Source organism: Diadema setosum, chromosome 4, assembly GCF_964275005.1.
Source record: "Diadema setosum chromosome 4, eeDiaSeto1, whole genome shotgun sequence".
Lineage (NCBI taxonomy): Eukaryota > Metazoa > Echinodermata > Echinoidea > Diadematoida > Diadematidae > Diadema > Diadema setosum.
Genome location: NC_092688.1, coordinates 10919527 through 10936434, shown reverse-complemented (window position 1 = coordinate 10936434; position 16908 = coordinate 10919527). Strand labels below are relative to the sequence as shown.

The following is a 16908-nucleotide window of genomic DNA, read 5'->3' as shown; positions in this document are numbered from 1 at the left end:
TTGTTTTTTTCTCTTGGGGGAATTGTGTTTAGTGGTCGCATACGGCAGGTGGCCGCTACAGGCGGTGGTCGCTATTATAGACAGGTTTGACTGTATAAGTGTGCTATACTGCATTACATATACGTGTGCAGGACGAGACCTCAGACGAGACCTGTGACGTGGTGTCTAGCAATACACCCCTCCCCTACCTTCCCCTACCCTTCCCCCACCTTGGTAAGCAGCAACCCCTCTCCACTCTGTAAGCAGCAAGAGACGCTCGTTCGCATACTCTCGGGAAACGTCCGTGAAATTTCAACTGTCGATGACATCAAATCTCGCACATGATAGGCATTAAAGAGTTTAGGTGCATCCTAATTCTTTGGCTTAGTTTAATGGTTGAGAGGGTCTTTGCAACTGACAGACAAATTGCCCGATAGACGTGAATAAGCACTGAATTAATCAGCGTTTTATAGTAGTAGCCATGACAAAAGACATCATGGGCATACATGAGTAAGTCTTTGTGGTTGCTGTTGCTGTCGTTGTTGTTGCTGTTGTTGTTTCTTTATTAATAGTGTGGCATACACATCCTTTAAGTAGGGCCCAGTGGACTTTCTGTACAGACATCCATTTCTCACCTTTTTTTAGCTATTTTTTTTTCCTCAAGAAGCGACCTGTTAGTAAGCTCCTGCCACGACAGTGGACAAAAATACTTGGTCTTATATTCCTTCAAACAACACAGACATATTGTTTTCTTATATCTTTCTTTCTTTCTTATATACCAGTGTATACTCCCCAAAACCTCAGCCGCCTAATTATGATACGTCACGTATCTTCCAAACCGTACCACTATGTAATTGTAGTTATGCAATAACGTTCCAAACTTTAACTTGCTCACGGCTGTGTGGTATCATTATGTGAAATGGAGGAATGAAATCGATTGAAATAAAATAACTATTTCATTCGAATCTATCATCACTGCCCTTGCTTGAACCGTTGCAATCTATATAGTTTTCGGATTAACTTACGCATATCAATTCGTCGAGCAAAATGGGCGCAGAAATAACGGGAAAGACTGCCTGCTGAGTGACTGGGTTTAACTGCCGATAACCGGCGTCAATTCTCTCGCTGTCGATGCACTGCGTCCGTTCACACGGGGAGCTTCCAAGAGATGGCCAAAACCTCCTCCAAGTCGAACTGCACCACAAATGTTTCGAAAAATCGAAATAAGGCACTCGGTACGTTTTCACCACGTCACAAAACCAGATCGGTAACTATCGCGCAATTGCCTCGCTCGAGAAACGTTTCCACGAAGTGAACTTGAACACGACAATGCACATAGAACATCGAGGTTGGGGGTCTATAAAAGGTAGAACGTTATCTATGAAATTCCGTTATAAGACCAGGCTTTGAGCTCGATTTGAGTAGACCACACTCCACGGAGCGCCAAAAGAAACTTCTAAGGACAGACCCTCTAATTTTGATATGACGAGGCTTCGGACACCAAGCTATATTTCTCTATAGTTGGTAAACGGGAAACACCAGCAGGGAACTAACAAGGCGCTCGGCAATGACAAGGCATAAATGTGACGTAATTAGGGGCTTCCCCGCCTTGACATGCGTCCCTCCAGCTCGTCGGTGTTAGCCCACTGGAACTCGATGGACCCCGTATACCAGTATTTGATAACTGACGTATGTCAACATTCCTTTGAGAGTCAACACCTCCTCCCAAACCACTCAATCAACACTGCTAAGAATGTACACCTGTATGCCATGTATATTACTCGATTATTATACCTAGATGTAGGCGGACTTTGATCTGACAATATTATTTCGTCGCGACACTCATACACACAAAGATAAAAAAAATATAAAACACGGATTTTTTCCCCTGATGTATTTATAGAGCTGCAGAGAGCAGCACCTCATGACGTGTCAACAAAAGACGTCTATAGGTGTTTAAATCACCCCATCAACAATGTAATGTAATTACGGACAAATAAGTAATGTCTCGTTGTCGCTGAAAGCGGAGTTTAAAGACGAATTTCCTTCCTATCTTCTACTGTTACACCAAAGTCTATTAGCCCGCGCCTCCTCAGTCCCAGCTATTGGAAATTATTCATTAGTGTGGAGTCACGAACTCTTCCCTAAACCAAGTAAAAAACGTGACCTAAGTCTCATTTTTTAACAGCACACGGCTAACGACGTCAGGACCCGTCTAGTCTAGAGTGTATAAACCATGCTTGCTATTAAGCTTAACTTGGTGCCCTTCTTTTATCCGCTGGTCGGCAACTTCAATTTCAGTCTTAAAAGGGAGACAGTTTGGGACATTGCAGGGAGAACTCTAGCGAAGATACCATGCTCTTTATTGAGGGAGACATCGTTTTACAATTTGTATGAAAGACTGCTGAAATTTTGAAATACGGATTACTTTTGTAACTACGGAATCAGATGAAACAGAGAAAAAAATATGGTTGCATAACACTCAAGACTCTGATGATTAATATTCTGAAGTCAGTCCGTGCAGATTGTTAAAATCCTGGACTGCCTTTCATTGTTTTGCTTGTCCAAACTAGGTAGTATCTTCTTAGCTCACTTACTGCCCAATGAACGAGTGACTATTCTATAAGCCCAAACTAAATTGTGACTGTAGGTATACCTGCAAAAGAGATGTACACCTATCATCTGCTAACACACCGTTACTTTAATCTTACGTGATACAACTAAAAGGGTTGGTAATGTTCTAGTACCGACGCCGTCGCATAAGAACCATCGGGTCTGTTCGTTTGCATAACAAGATACATGTACATACGATATTCAAAAATTAGTGAATACAAGTAGACGACGCTGAAAGATATTATTTTGTATCTGCACTCTCTCTTCGAACCTCTGCTGTTGTACCCAACTGAGATGACCCCAAGACGGCCTGCATAATGTACAGAGGGCATTAAAAAAAGTAATGCGCCATTTTTATTCATACATAACTTTGATCAATATAATGTTCTCTCGCCAAAGCCAGCTCTGCTATCGTGAAGTACAGTAGCATTTTGACAGCAGTATTTTTGACATATAAGTTCCTTCTTCTTAGAAATAACAATAAAAAAATGTCGGCGATACAGACATGCCTAGTGGTTCGTGAAAAGGCAAATGAACTATAGTCCTAATGTTGAGCATTGCAAAGATATAATCAGCGCTTGGTGGGTCTTCGTGCGTGACATCAAAAAAAAAAAAAGAAAAAAGAATGGCGTTCTTCTGTGGTCCCTAATGTTTGCAGTGAAACGTTGCTTGCTATCATAATCAGTTGTATTCGTACAAAAAAAAAAGTGTCTGCTTTCTTCGATCTCAAGTGTAGTTCCTTCCCGTCCCCTTCCCAAGCTAAGGCTGTCACTGAGTGGAATAAAATCATTAGATGGAGGAAGGTGGGATCCTTTCGGCAATGGTAAATAAAATCCTTCAGTACAAAGGCGAGGTCGCTACAGGGTCGTACAATACAATCGCAGGTCATGTTTCGCTTTTGAGGACAATGAAAGTTTGACTACATAGGCGAACAGACAACTTTTTTTGAGAAAGCAACTCTTGCATTAAGTGTTTACAAGGCTGACCACAAAAAAGCTCGTGATAAACGGCTTTAGGGTCTCAACCGTGTTAATACCACTAGACATCTGTGTTGAGAAACATGTTTCTAAATGTTTGTAAAAGACAAACATGTTTCTAAATGTTTGTAAAAGACAAGCATGTTCTGTGTCTGCCATCCAGGTAAAAACCAACGAAAACCTGTTCATCTCCAGTTCTGAGATTTGCAAAGGGCGAGTTCAACTCTAACGGAAAACGGCGGTATACCACCGTACTAAAATTGTCCATGCTTTCTTTGAATCTATGTCACCACATAATCATAAAGTATATTTTGCTGACAAAATGATGACAAGTATAACCTTCAAATTCCCCCTCATCATAGTTCTAATCAAGCTGGGCATACCTGTCACTCTTTAATAAATGAAGAGTTTCCCAGCAAAGAATGGGAAAGGACCAAGGAGGTATGGTGTGATGTCTTCCTGGAAAGGGTCATTTCAGGTACAAGTGTACGAGCTCAATGGCTCGGGTCGGATTATGTTCACGATGTTCCAAATCATGAAAATCGAACGGATTGGTTGACATAATGTGCAAAGTTTACCTAGCACCATGTAAAAGGGAGGCGTCTCTTAGCTTACATCATGAAGATTGACGAGTAGCACCTGTAGTAGTAAAGGCTTCATTTAATGACTTATTACCACCGACTGATACAGGCCATCGACCTTCGAGGATAACATGTTATCGAATCATAAAAATTTCACTCCTGCAATCATCATAAATCGATTGTAACTAATCAAGTCGATATAGGCATTGCCATAAAGTCATCACTTTATACGTGGTTGTCAGTAATGTTACATGCAGATGCGGGTCGGTCCTCTAGAGCAAATCTATCCTTAAAGGTCCTATTTACCTTTGGGAGCAGTGATTTAAAAAATGTTTAAGATATCACATTTGATGCATATGTGTAGGTCTGTTGTACCACAAAACACCCTACAATATAAAATTTTCTCAATTAAGCCTAAAACATAAGGAGATATCAGTATTTTTCTCCTTAAACCATAACTGTAGACGGTTTAGCCTGGAAACATTTTTATTATAATTATTGTACACATTTTGTATATTTCAATATACTTAACATCGATTATACATGTACGGATTCAAATTTTTACAGTGGATGTTTCTATCCCTAACTCACATTTTAGAACTATTTTAAAGCACTAATGCTGGGTTTTTGTTTCATCTGCGAATGGTGGATTATGCCTTTAACATAGGAAATAGCTGCAATAACGGTATGGAATTTACCTACAGAGAATATACACGTCATGCAATCGTTGTATACCACAACATAATAAATCTAGCACTTTGATTTCTCTGCAGAAAGTAATCCCCCTCTCCCTCTCTCTTTCGCTCCATATTATCACTACATAATTATATAATTATATATATATATATATATATATATATATATATATATATATATATTCCGTTGATTTCTTTCCCACGGTTAATATGTTTCTAATGAGAAGATAATTAAGTTGCCTGAAAAAGGCGGGAGTCATTTAACATTGTGTTCTGGTAGAAAAGAGTACGTGGGGAATGAAAGATAATAGGGTATGTAGAGTGAAGGCCGCACGTGGTTGTGTGATTGTATATATATGTGTGTGTGTGTGTGTGTGTGGGTGGGTGTCTGTCTTTCTGTCTGTCTGTTTGTCTGTGGATTTGTGTTGCGTGTGAGACTGGTGAAAAGTCAGATACATTTTCTGGCTACTTCTAATGTAGTCGTGTCAATGCTAAGGAAGTAGATCACCGGTAGCAATATCATTGTCAACATGATGGCAAGCGGATGTACTGTGTGTCAATTAAGGTGAAAATATTCGAGATCAAAGATTTGAACGCAATGTCTATCAAGCGATTCACAGTCTAATTACCTAAAACTGTCTAAACAAACAAACAAACAAATAAACTCTCAACGAACAAGACTTTAATTTGGAAGAGTAAAACGAATTACCTGGAGAGGCTATACCCCGTGCATGCACTGGTCAATAAGTTCATCGCCATACTTATTACCGTTATCAACATCATTAATAGCTTGAACATGTTTAATGTCATCATTACCTTAGCATTAGCAGTTGTACTACTACATCTGCTACTACAATTACTTCTACGATCTCGAACAGAGAGGAGATTTACAACATACCACTTTCCCGGTGTTCTGAATTTTCCACAAACAAATACCCTTCACATGCGGGGAAACTGCTGCGTGCGTCTATTTGATACTGCAATAATCAGTACGAATCCTGCGCGATAATCATTATTGGTTGTAACTTAGCACAGAGGTCTCTCCCTGGTATCTGACTCTCTTGAAGGTACAAGGGATGTAGGGATGTTTCTCTCTTGTCACTTCCTCTTGTCATCGTGTGGTCACATTTGTGGTGGGGGTGACATGGGCTGCTATCGCAGCACTCCTCCGTACTAATATCAGCAGCACTGTACTATAGCTACACCACGATGCGATTGTCGCACTTCCTTTTCCTATAGGCCTACCTTGTTTGTTTCCCATACCAGCACGTGTGTGTCGGGGAGGAGATAGTCAGCAAAGTCAACCATCATCATACTGTCTTCGTCATAGTCGAGCTTAATCATAGCATATGTCATGTTCATGTTACTATTAGTGCAGCAGAATTCAAAACCGTTTCCAACACACTGACAGTCGGGCCCGAATGTGCCGAGAGATGAGTTTCATGGATAAATAAAAATACTTTCGCTCAGGCTCAGTGGCGAAGGGCGGGGGGGGGGGGGGGGGGGACTGGCGGCATCTCTCTTAAATCGCAACAGGCAGAGATTTTTCTTTTTTCCTTTTGTATTTATGATGCTTCAATTAATCTTCCCACTGATGTTATTTTTCCAGAGGGGCCCACATTCTACAAGCTCTGTCTTTTTAGTGGGTCTCTCCATTTTTCGCACTTTAAGCAAAGTTATACATGTACTTCATTTCGATCACTTCTGTTTCTTTCTTTACAACAATGTATAATTACTATAAGGTCCTCAATTGTTGTACATTCTTTTCAATACATAATGTTCTGTTTACCTTATTCTCTGTTGTCAAAAGAAGTGTAACTTATGTTTTGTCGGAAAATGAAATAAACTTTGAATTGATTATAAAAAAAAAAAAGATAATCTCGTCTGCATCGAACATAATTATATCGCTGTATATCAACTGAAACTGATGTCTTCTCAATATAAGCACTAAGCAGAAGATGGCTTACAATGAGACGCAATGGATCTTACGGAGACGAATGTGATTGAAACCAACAAATACCAAACAGGAAAACCACATTTTTGTTAAAACCGGAGAAAGGTGCGTAGTATGGCTGCTGTACTGTCTCGTCGTTCCGAGATCCAATTGTGTCCTTCCGAAGAAGAGGAGCGTGTATAATGATGTGACCGGTTTAACGAAAGTGAGTAATATAAGGACAACCAACCCTAAAAGACAAACCGGCGTAAGTTTTGCGCTCCAATTATTATGCGTTCAAGGTTAATGGGATTACTACTGTCATAATACGAGACGTTTTGATTGTACAAAACAACAGCAGAATTTGTGCAGTCCTGTAATAGTTTGCCTGTTTCCTCGGTGCGTTATTCATCACTCAAATGCTATACACCATGTACTGTATGGGAGGACTTGGTAAATGGGCAAACGAAATTAATGATAGGTAGGAAAAATGATTCATCGTACACAAATTAGCCAGCGCGGTTGTACTTTGGACTGCTATTATGACAGGAGGATGTAATTATAAAAATCCAGAATGTTCAAGTTACAACCTCATCAAAGTAATTAAACTGAGAAACTATCCGTGCTTTATTAGCTAACATAACAAACACACACACACATATATATATGTGTTCATCTGTTTTGCTGCGAGTCTAAATTTGTCTAACTTTCGTATACGTTACTCTCACACACATGCACATGCACACGGCTGTATATAATATTTGTGTCTATATGTACAAAATAGTCTCTGTTTCTAGCCTTTTACTACCAATTTTGATTAAGTACATGCATCTAAAAACTTTGTGAGTTCCCTGACTAAAAGAATATTGTGCTCAGCGGTAGGCAGAGCTCGTTTACTTACACGTGGTGACAAAAACACTGACAAGTCGCACAAGTTAACTGGTGTCAGGCGCTGTCTAAGTTACTTCCTTCAGTCCCGATCGCTGCCCTACATTTGCCAAGTCAGTCACTCAAGTGATGAGCACCAAACATCCATGAAACAGAGCCAAGGAGTGACAAGCAAACACTGAAGACTGAGCGGCGCGTCATATGGTGGAGAGAAAAAAAAAAGTGGTCCGTTTGAAACCTTTTATGTTCCAATGTTGGGACATGCATGTATAGCAGCCCGCGCGCCGGAGACAAATAATCGGCGGTGGGATTCCCTCACCCTCTATCCTCTCGGCAGCAATGAACAGACAATAGAGGGAAGAAGATTTGTTGTTCAGCAAGGTTGACTAGTTGAGTTGGGATCCAAGGGGAGAGAAAGAGAGAGAGAGAGAGAGAAAAAAAAAGAAAGAACCAAACATATCGGACAAAAAAACAGGATAACCGCAAAAGGATATTCCAGATAAAACGACAGCCCTGATGTGCGAGGTAGACGCATAATACGTAACACCAACAGGCAGCGATAAACTTGGCTGGAGATACATACAGTATTCTCTATACCACAATCATCTCTCTACCCCCCCCCCCCCAATACAACAGGTTTCTACTTTCTTCTCCATTCGCCACCCCCCCCCCATCTTTGTCTCCCCAATGTCATGTATATGCACTACTATACTATGCACTCATACACACACATAAATATGATATAATATAATACAAATGTATCTAAGGGCCTATGCATATACAATAATCAACAGTATGCAGTCATACAATCTATGCATTTATGTGAATCGATTATCGATAAATAACAGTCTGATAGTCTATCTTTGCCTTTCCTTATCATTACTTTTTTTCCATCTCTCTCTCTCTCTCTCTCTCTCTCTCTGTCTCTCTCACTCACTCTATCTATCTATCTGTCAGGGCGGAATTTCACCATCAATGACACAAAAATTTATTCCGACTCAACAACTAAGCCCATGACCCCATCCCTCCCTCCGTACCCCCAACCCATCCCCTTTATTTCTCGAACCTTGTGTTGCCATGGCAACCGGGTAAAATTTACTCACAGGGATGCCTTCTAGAGCTTTCATGAAACGTAAGATGCTAGATTTTGGGCGAATTTCCGCTCGTTTTGTTCTCTATGTCAATACTAGTACATTTTATCATATTTTAGTCACCATAGTGCAAATACAGTTCATGTTTCTCGAAAACGGACTTACAGGTTTATTATTTCACGTAGATTTCATCAGACAGCGCAAGGTATTGGTATATGCTGTATTAAAAAAAAAAAAAACAAAAACAAAAACAAAACAAAACAAAACAAAAAACATGCGCTTTCCTAGCCAGGATAAAGCAGTTTTAATGCCATTTTAGGGTTTTATCACACACATATAATTATATATGTATACAAACATACAAACATGTAGATAATTATTATATAGATATAGGCATATACACATATCATATGTGCGTGTGTGTGTACACATGCGAAAGTGTGAATATATGCACATACACGCAGTATGAAAGGTAAGAAAGCGAAACAACACCCCTTTCTGTGCATATTCAATCATGATATCCATTGCTAAGAAACAAAGACATACACACAGAGAAACCTTGAAATACAAGACACTTGGCAAAATGAAAGCAAACCAAAACTACAGGTTGACAGCGCTATAAACTCGAGTGTCCTTTGCCGAAGTGAGACCTGCAATTTCTGTTTTGCGAGTGTTTTTTAATGCTCTTATATGTGAGTAATGCGAAACTAATGACCAGAATAGCAGCGGGTTTTACAATTCGCACGTTCTCGAGAAACGACTGTCATGTATTGGTGGCAAACCACATCTCGTTTACAAAATAATCTCCTGTTAATTTCCACATTTACTTATTAGGGTGTATCATCTTTCTACTAAATCTAACATGGTGGGATCTTGAAAGGAATACACTGCATTGGAAGAGTGCAAAAATTTGTGATTTCACAATAGTGGAACGATATGAAACAAAAATATTATTAATATTATTATTATCATTATTATTATTATTATTATTATTATTATTATTATTATTATTATTATTACTATTATTATTATCGTTATTATTATTATTATTATTATTATTATCATTATTATTATCATTATCATTATCATTATTATTATTATTATTATTATTATCATTATTATTATTATTATCATTATTATCAGAATTACAATTATAACTAATTTTATATTTGAAGAGTTTGTTCGCAAAAACCGATAAGTCCATTTTTGAAGATTTTAAAGTACGGTCTCTGTCATAAAATACAAAATAATACCTTTTAAATTATATATCGGTCACTACATATAAAGGTACATTTTTAAAGTTATGGTCAAAAGAAGCAAAATTTTCATTATTATTCTATTTTTCTTGACCATTAATCGCAAATATCTCCATTTGGCAAATATGGACTTATCGGTTTTTACAAAAAACTCTTCATTTATAATTGTTATTATTATTATTATTATTATTATTATTATTATTATTATTATTATTATTATTATTATTATTATTATTATTATCATCATCATCATTATTATTATTATCATCATCATCATTATTACCATTGTTTATCATTATAAGTATTAGTATTATTATCAATATTAATACTACTACTACTACTCCCAGTCACTCCACTCTTAAAGGGTAATGATATTTCCCCACCTTCTGAAGGAGGTATTAAAGTCGAGTGCTCTTCCATTATCCTATAAGATGAAACTATGTGTAATTCTCTATTTTGAGTAGAGTTCCATTCCTGTGTCATCATGCACTGTTATACCTTTCTTATCAAAAGCAAAACTAATAATTGCTGCATCCATCAAAACTACATATGCGCGGGGGGCAAATTCTTTATTCTATGCTTTCTGAGGTGATCTCAAATGCTGCGATGCTAAAAGTTGAAGTGGACATTCAAAGCTGGGGTAATTAGGGTGACGGAACTTTTAATGCATGAAGTTTAAAGTTCGCATTCAACAAGGAAGTTTCCGGAAAGGGCTTATTGCGACTGTATAATCATTCTATGTACATTATCATTACATAATATGTACATTATATATATATATATATATATATATATATATATATATATATACATATATATATATGTATATACACACAAACACACACGCACAAACATTTATATATGAAACACAAAATATGCATAATAAATGTATATCTTATTATGTATATAAATAGATACATATTATATATATCATATTCTCTGCAAATAAAAGGCCCTTCATCAAATTCTCTTCAAGACTAAATGCAACTCTTAAACTTTGCACAACACCCAACAGGATCGCGTTGGTATTCGCCAGCAGAGGTAATTTCCAGCAAAACTTTGTGATGATACGCAAATGAACACATCTGCCTGTGAATATTGAGCAATATCATAGTTTATGGGTCATGGTTTGGTTTGTTGGTCGACTTGTTCTGGCTCAGATATATCCGTAGACCAACTTGGCTGGGATTCATGGCTTTGAGAAAGGGCAGCAGTCCCCATGTTTTCGTCTGCCTAGACCCAGTGCCACAGTGCATATTGTATATAGACAGTGTTCTTCTTCTCTTCCTCCCCCCCCCCACCTCTTCCGTTGCTTAAAAACAAAGTAGATCTACTTGCTCTTTAAGTAGATTGACTCATTTACAGTCATAACGTTTGTGCGTGTATGACTAACTTGCGTTTTGTCATCCCACGGTAACAGATAAACAAATACCCATCGAACTCCCAAAATATAGGAGTTAAAGGAAACTTAACAGGTACATATTTGTCACTTGCAAAATGGGATTATATATCATTTTATTTCCCGACCATGAAATATGAAAGAGTACAGATCAATAACCCTTTTTTTTTCATTCCATTCTGCATTCAATGTGCATTGTTGCCGGTGTGTGATGAAACACCAATAATGGCATAAAAACGCTCCATCCTGCCGGGGAAGCGCATTCTTTAAGAAAACAAAACATATTTTTACATTATGCACATACAGATAGATGATAAACAGATAGCTTTGGAAGTAGGTATTTTAGATATACTTGTACTGATTATCTTTTTTCGCTGTATGTATGCATTTTGCTCGTCCATACCCTCAAAAATGTTTTACCGAAGGGAACGATTGCGCTTGCTTCAGTGAGTAGGTCTCTACCAAATAATAAGTCAGTCCCTGTCAAAATTAATGCTATTCTATCTATAGACAATAAAAACTGCCGTATACATGAAAGCTTTGCGATTTTGAATGTGATACCGCATCAATACCGGCGCAGTACGACTTTCGATTTATTTTCCCTACAGATTTTTAAGCTGAGGAAAAACCACTGTAAAGAATCGGTTTTTGCCTTCCATCAGATTGTTAAATACAAGTAGTTTTAGATTATAGATTACCGCACTTATAGACCAAATCAACGATTTTCTGGAGCGACATTAATGTTTTCGAAACCGAAATGCAGTCGCTCTCGTTATCGCTAGCTCCATGCGCTCATTTCCGTGTAGGCATTTGTGAGCAGCGAGCGAAATAAGTCCCAGGCACGTGCGTTTGTGATAATACAGGTGATTTCAACTGTCGGCACAAACGGCAATATGAGTGGTCCTTGCGTTACCAATTTTCCCTATTCCCTTGTCTTCTCTAATCTTTCTGACGACTTCTTCGTTCTTAACCAAAGTTCATGAATTTTTCTAAATGCTGCACGAGCCTTGTCAAATGGAGTTTTTAACGAAGGGCCAGGTTAGAGACCCGAGGAGCTCTTAGAGGCGGTCACTGTGGTTTAAACAACTGTTGCGAGACAAACTTGAAGTAAATCTTAAGGTCCCCAGTCATATTCTGTTATATCAGTGCGTTCGCTAAGCTGTCGGTGTTTGTTCTGGCAATGACATCATTTCTTAGCTATCAGTTGCTCTTAGTCGTTTCACTGACATATCTCTTTTTCTGTTTTCCTAGATCTGGTTGATATTGCCCAAGGAAGTGTGGGGCCAACAGAGGTATAGTTCAATATCTACTCGATGTGCATCCAGGCCTGCACATCATTTAAGATAGGCCTGATCATCGACGACTATCGCTCTCTCCTCTCTTCCATTGCTCAAAGGTCTGGGTGGGCTTGTCATACAAACTTCATATCATATGAACTATCAAGGTTCCAAATAATCAAATATCACCACAATTTTCAAATAGAAAAAAAAAAGGAAAGAAAGTTAGATGTGTGCCTTTGACAGTTTTGTCTATCGAGATGTCATAGTGTGACGATATTCCGATCAGAAATATGATTCTTTTCAGAGTCGAATACCCTGGTGGATAAAAACAAATAAAAAACGAAACAAAACGAAACTCAAAATCAGTCCTTCTTGATCAGGAAAGACAATAGAAAATGGTTCAAGCATTATGAAGACATCAAATCAAAGCAGGATTATACAGCAGTTATTTTCCTTAAGATGATATACACATGGCGGTTTTTTTCAGGGATGCGGTTTATAAAGTGGTAGACGTCATTATACAATCATTGCGAATCACAATGATCGCAGTTGCAACTACATGTGTACACCAACCATGCCAGCGAGGCAACAACCACCGATCAGCTTTTCTCTACACACATGGTTGCTGCGATGCGATGGTCACTCAAATCTTTAGAGCTTGTAAATAATCCTTAACGTCCTTGAAGAAAGGCTGTGACGCGCAGTTAATCCGCGAGATTTCCCTTTTTTCAATGAAATAATCATAATAATGTATAACTGTTGACCATCTATCATGTCCGGATCAAATTCCCATCAAGACGGACACAAAGGCGTCTGTCTTTTATTCTGTCTTCTTTTGCTTACAAGCACCAGGGGTGAATTTTTCGCTGTCCCATTACAAACGAGGCATCATAATGAAATTCCTGTTTTTCACCTTAAAAAAAAAATGTGCAAAAGCATACACGCACACAGAGAACAACACGGAAAAAAAAGAAGAAAAAAAAAAAGCAGACACGAAACCCAAAACCAGAATTTTCTAGGAAGACGGTAAAAGGAAAAGGTAGGCTAATCCGTTTTTGGAGATGTTTTGGATTTCTTTTAACGGATACAAAATGTATTTATTGTCTTGGCAGAAATTTAACGCTCTCCGTACTAGTTTGTATTTGTCTGTCATTGTGGTCTTGTTTCTATAACGCGGAAGCTCATATTTTCGAAGCTATACAGTTATCAAAACTCTACTTGAACACAACTTATAGATTAAAAGTCTCAACTACACCTGTATGGTGTGCAGTATGTAGTTTAGGAAAGGGGGTGGAGTGCACCCCCCCCCCCCTTCCACACAGTTGAACTCTGCGTTAATCATAGCAGACAAATTGATCAAAACGAGATTTACAGTTACAGTGAAGTTTAGTCCAAACGTCCAGCTTCCAGTCGTCGAATTAGAAACTTGACAGACATCTATATTATTGACAATATTTATTCTGCTAAAACTTACCTCACTAAGGGGCAGATATCATCCGTAAGAAGACTCCGTTATTGAATATTGGAAGTGTTTTTGACACGAAAACCTCCTCACACGAAGTGACTAATGTGATGCAAAAAGTGTCTGCGACGAAGTGACAATTGACTGTCGTCAGCCAACCAAAGTCTTGTCATTACAGTGACACATAGTCAGACGTTATCAAACAACGACATCATAACTGCGGCGTATCTTCTTCTTTTCCCCCTAATAAATCAAAATACAGACGAGGGGATCATAAGGACACGTTTCGCAGTGCTTACAAAGATATCGCAGTGAAATCCGTGAGACGGCATGGGGAGTGTAATGCAGCCTTCGCTGGGATTAAGCGGCGGATTTTCAGCGATCATGATCCGAGGCGGACCTGTCAGTGAAAAAAAACACAAAAACAAAAACGCGGATCTTGCAGCTTCAAGGTTCTTCCATACACGCGTCTATAGTGTTGTTCTGCGAAGACTTCACTTATCCATGCAAACGTTGGAGATGGAGCGATACTGTCTGCTTCAAAGAGGACTGTCACAAGTCGTGACGGATTTGTGACTGTCACTATAGCTGAGACCGATATGAAACTTTCTCTTGTATGCTCATACTGCTAATATCAACATATTCCCCCTTTACTCACAAATTATTTGGTCATTTTGGTCCCCAGTGTTGCTGAGTTCAAAAAAAGAACTTTTTTCTTATAAGTTTAAGGAATGTTATGTAATTATTACCAGGCTTTCTCGACCAAAAGGGCCAGGGTATGTGTCATGCTTTGGCAAAAGGTAGCAAGTGGTTAAAGGTCCAACTCCCAAGTTTCGAATATTGTCAAATTGGACTAACCACAATCTATTCGAGGTCAGAACTATCTCCAAATACAAATACCCAAACCCCATTGCAGGCCTGACATGCCTGAGAGATACGTGAGCGACGATTAAATAACATAGGGCCTACTCATTCTTATGTTAGAGGAAACGGCAAACATGTTTTCCTAATTTCTAGGAAATATCGCTTTCGCCAATGTGCACTGCTCGCTTTCCTTTTACCAGATCGGGACAACATACATATCCTATATGTATTACGTGAAAGAAACATCAATGACAAATTCTTGAATTGTGTTTGAATCAAATAAAAGCAACCGAAACACTGTAAATTCTAGAATAATCACGATAACCTTAGCAATAGAAAAAGACAAACAAACAAACAAACAAACGTGTTACACAAAAATTTCAAGAAATTCTTTCAAGATTGTCAAATTCCATCGTGCATATAGTCAAAATGTGTTAAAAACACCAAATCGTTTTTGAGTTATCTTCATTCCGAGTCCTCGCGGGGGGGGGGGGGGGGGGGGGGCAACCAATTAGGTGGCATCCGTAGTCATGGCAAACAAGACCGAGGTGACATTCACAATCATGACGAGGATGCGGTCAATGACGGGGTAAGAGGATCGAGAGGTGAAGTTTAATGCCGAAATACTGGATCTTTGATGGTACGCATCACTTCGTGAAATTTGCTATCAAGAAAATAACAGATAAGTGAGGGGGAGGGGGGGGGGGGAGAAGAAGATGATGTGAAGGAAGAGAATAAGAAGAAAGTATAGATATAGAAGAATAAAAGAAGTGGAAGAAGCAGTATAGAAAAAGACAATGTTAAAAGACAAAAGAGAACAAGAAGAAAGAAGAAGAAAAAGAGGAAAGAAGGAGAAGAAGAAGGAGAGACCAGGGTGAGAAAGAGAATGAGATCCAAATGATGTTCCAGCATATTTCCGAAATGAGACTATAATCCCAAATCATGTGTTCTTCTGGCTATTTGTTTGTTCATATTCTTATCTGAGCGCAGACAGTGTCTAGAGGTTTTCCCAGACAGTAAGAGCATGAGCATGAAGTTTTGATGAGTCTGTTTTTATTTAATATCGATATGAATATTTATGCAGGTTTTCATATTTCTTGAATTTAGCGAGTCAGATTGGAAGTTCATTTCCACTTTACATCTAACCTGACTTTGATAATCATTGTAGAAGCAAACCAACACAATGACAGATGTATCATCAGATCTGATGAGATATGATGAAGAAAGTTATTTTGACGCTTCACGTGTTTTTCCACAGAGGAAATATTGGTCGCAACCACAGAGAATACGTATGAAACTTTTATAAACACTACGTATGAGGCGATGATGTCATCCCCTCACACGTCTACCACTGGCCTTCAAGCTATTAAAATCGTCCCTAAATGTTTCATTTTCTTTTTGCTTTTTTTTGTGTGCACGAACTCGTTGGACAAGCTTTTTGCGTTTCTCACTACATTACGCTGAATCATAATTATTGAGTAATGAAGGCTTTAATACCAAGGTGAACGTTTTGAAGTCTCTAGATTTTCAATTGAAAGTAATTACTGTGATCTTCATGTTTTTGTGTTTTCATGAATGGGAGAGTTATGAGTGACGACATCATCACATTTTGACATCTGATTTATTTCAACTTAGTTGTGACTAATTTCACTGCTCTGTGAAAATATGTGAAACTCTGCATAATACTACGACTCTCTTATTTCATGTCAAACTTTGATGGACCTCTAAGACACCTGCTTGTTTACTTTTTGCTCTGTTTGTTGCGGTGTTTGTGGAATCAACTTAAACATGATGTTGTATTTTACTACGAATCCATGTGCTCCATACCACCCTCTTTCCTCATTAGGTGTTAGGGCCTACTTATTTGACTTTTGACACTCGAATAGTCGT

The 16908-nt window shown here is 38.4% G+C and overlaps 1 protein-coding gene across 3 annotated transcripts in view; it reads right to left on the bottom strand.

The window, feature by feature from the left end:
* LOC140227553 (uncharacterized) overlaps positions 1 to 7827 on the bottom strand; it is a 67953-nt gene extending 60126 nt beyond the window's left edge. Inside the window, exon 1 of one of the 3 annotated variants that reach the window (XM_072307963.1) lies at positions 7680 to 7827. The gene's annotated coding sequence lies outside the window, so the exon portion shown is untranslated. Of the gene's footprint in view, positions 1 to 1004; positions 1127 to 5743; positions 5763 to 7679 lie in introns of those variants that run through there. The other 2 variants (XM_072307964.1, XM_072307962.1) reach the window with 2 other exon arrangements.
* Positions 7828 to 16908: the final 9081 nt, after the last annotated feature.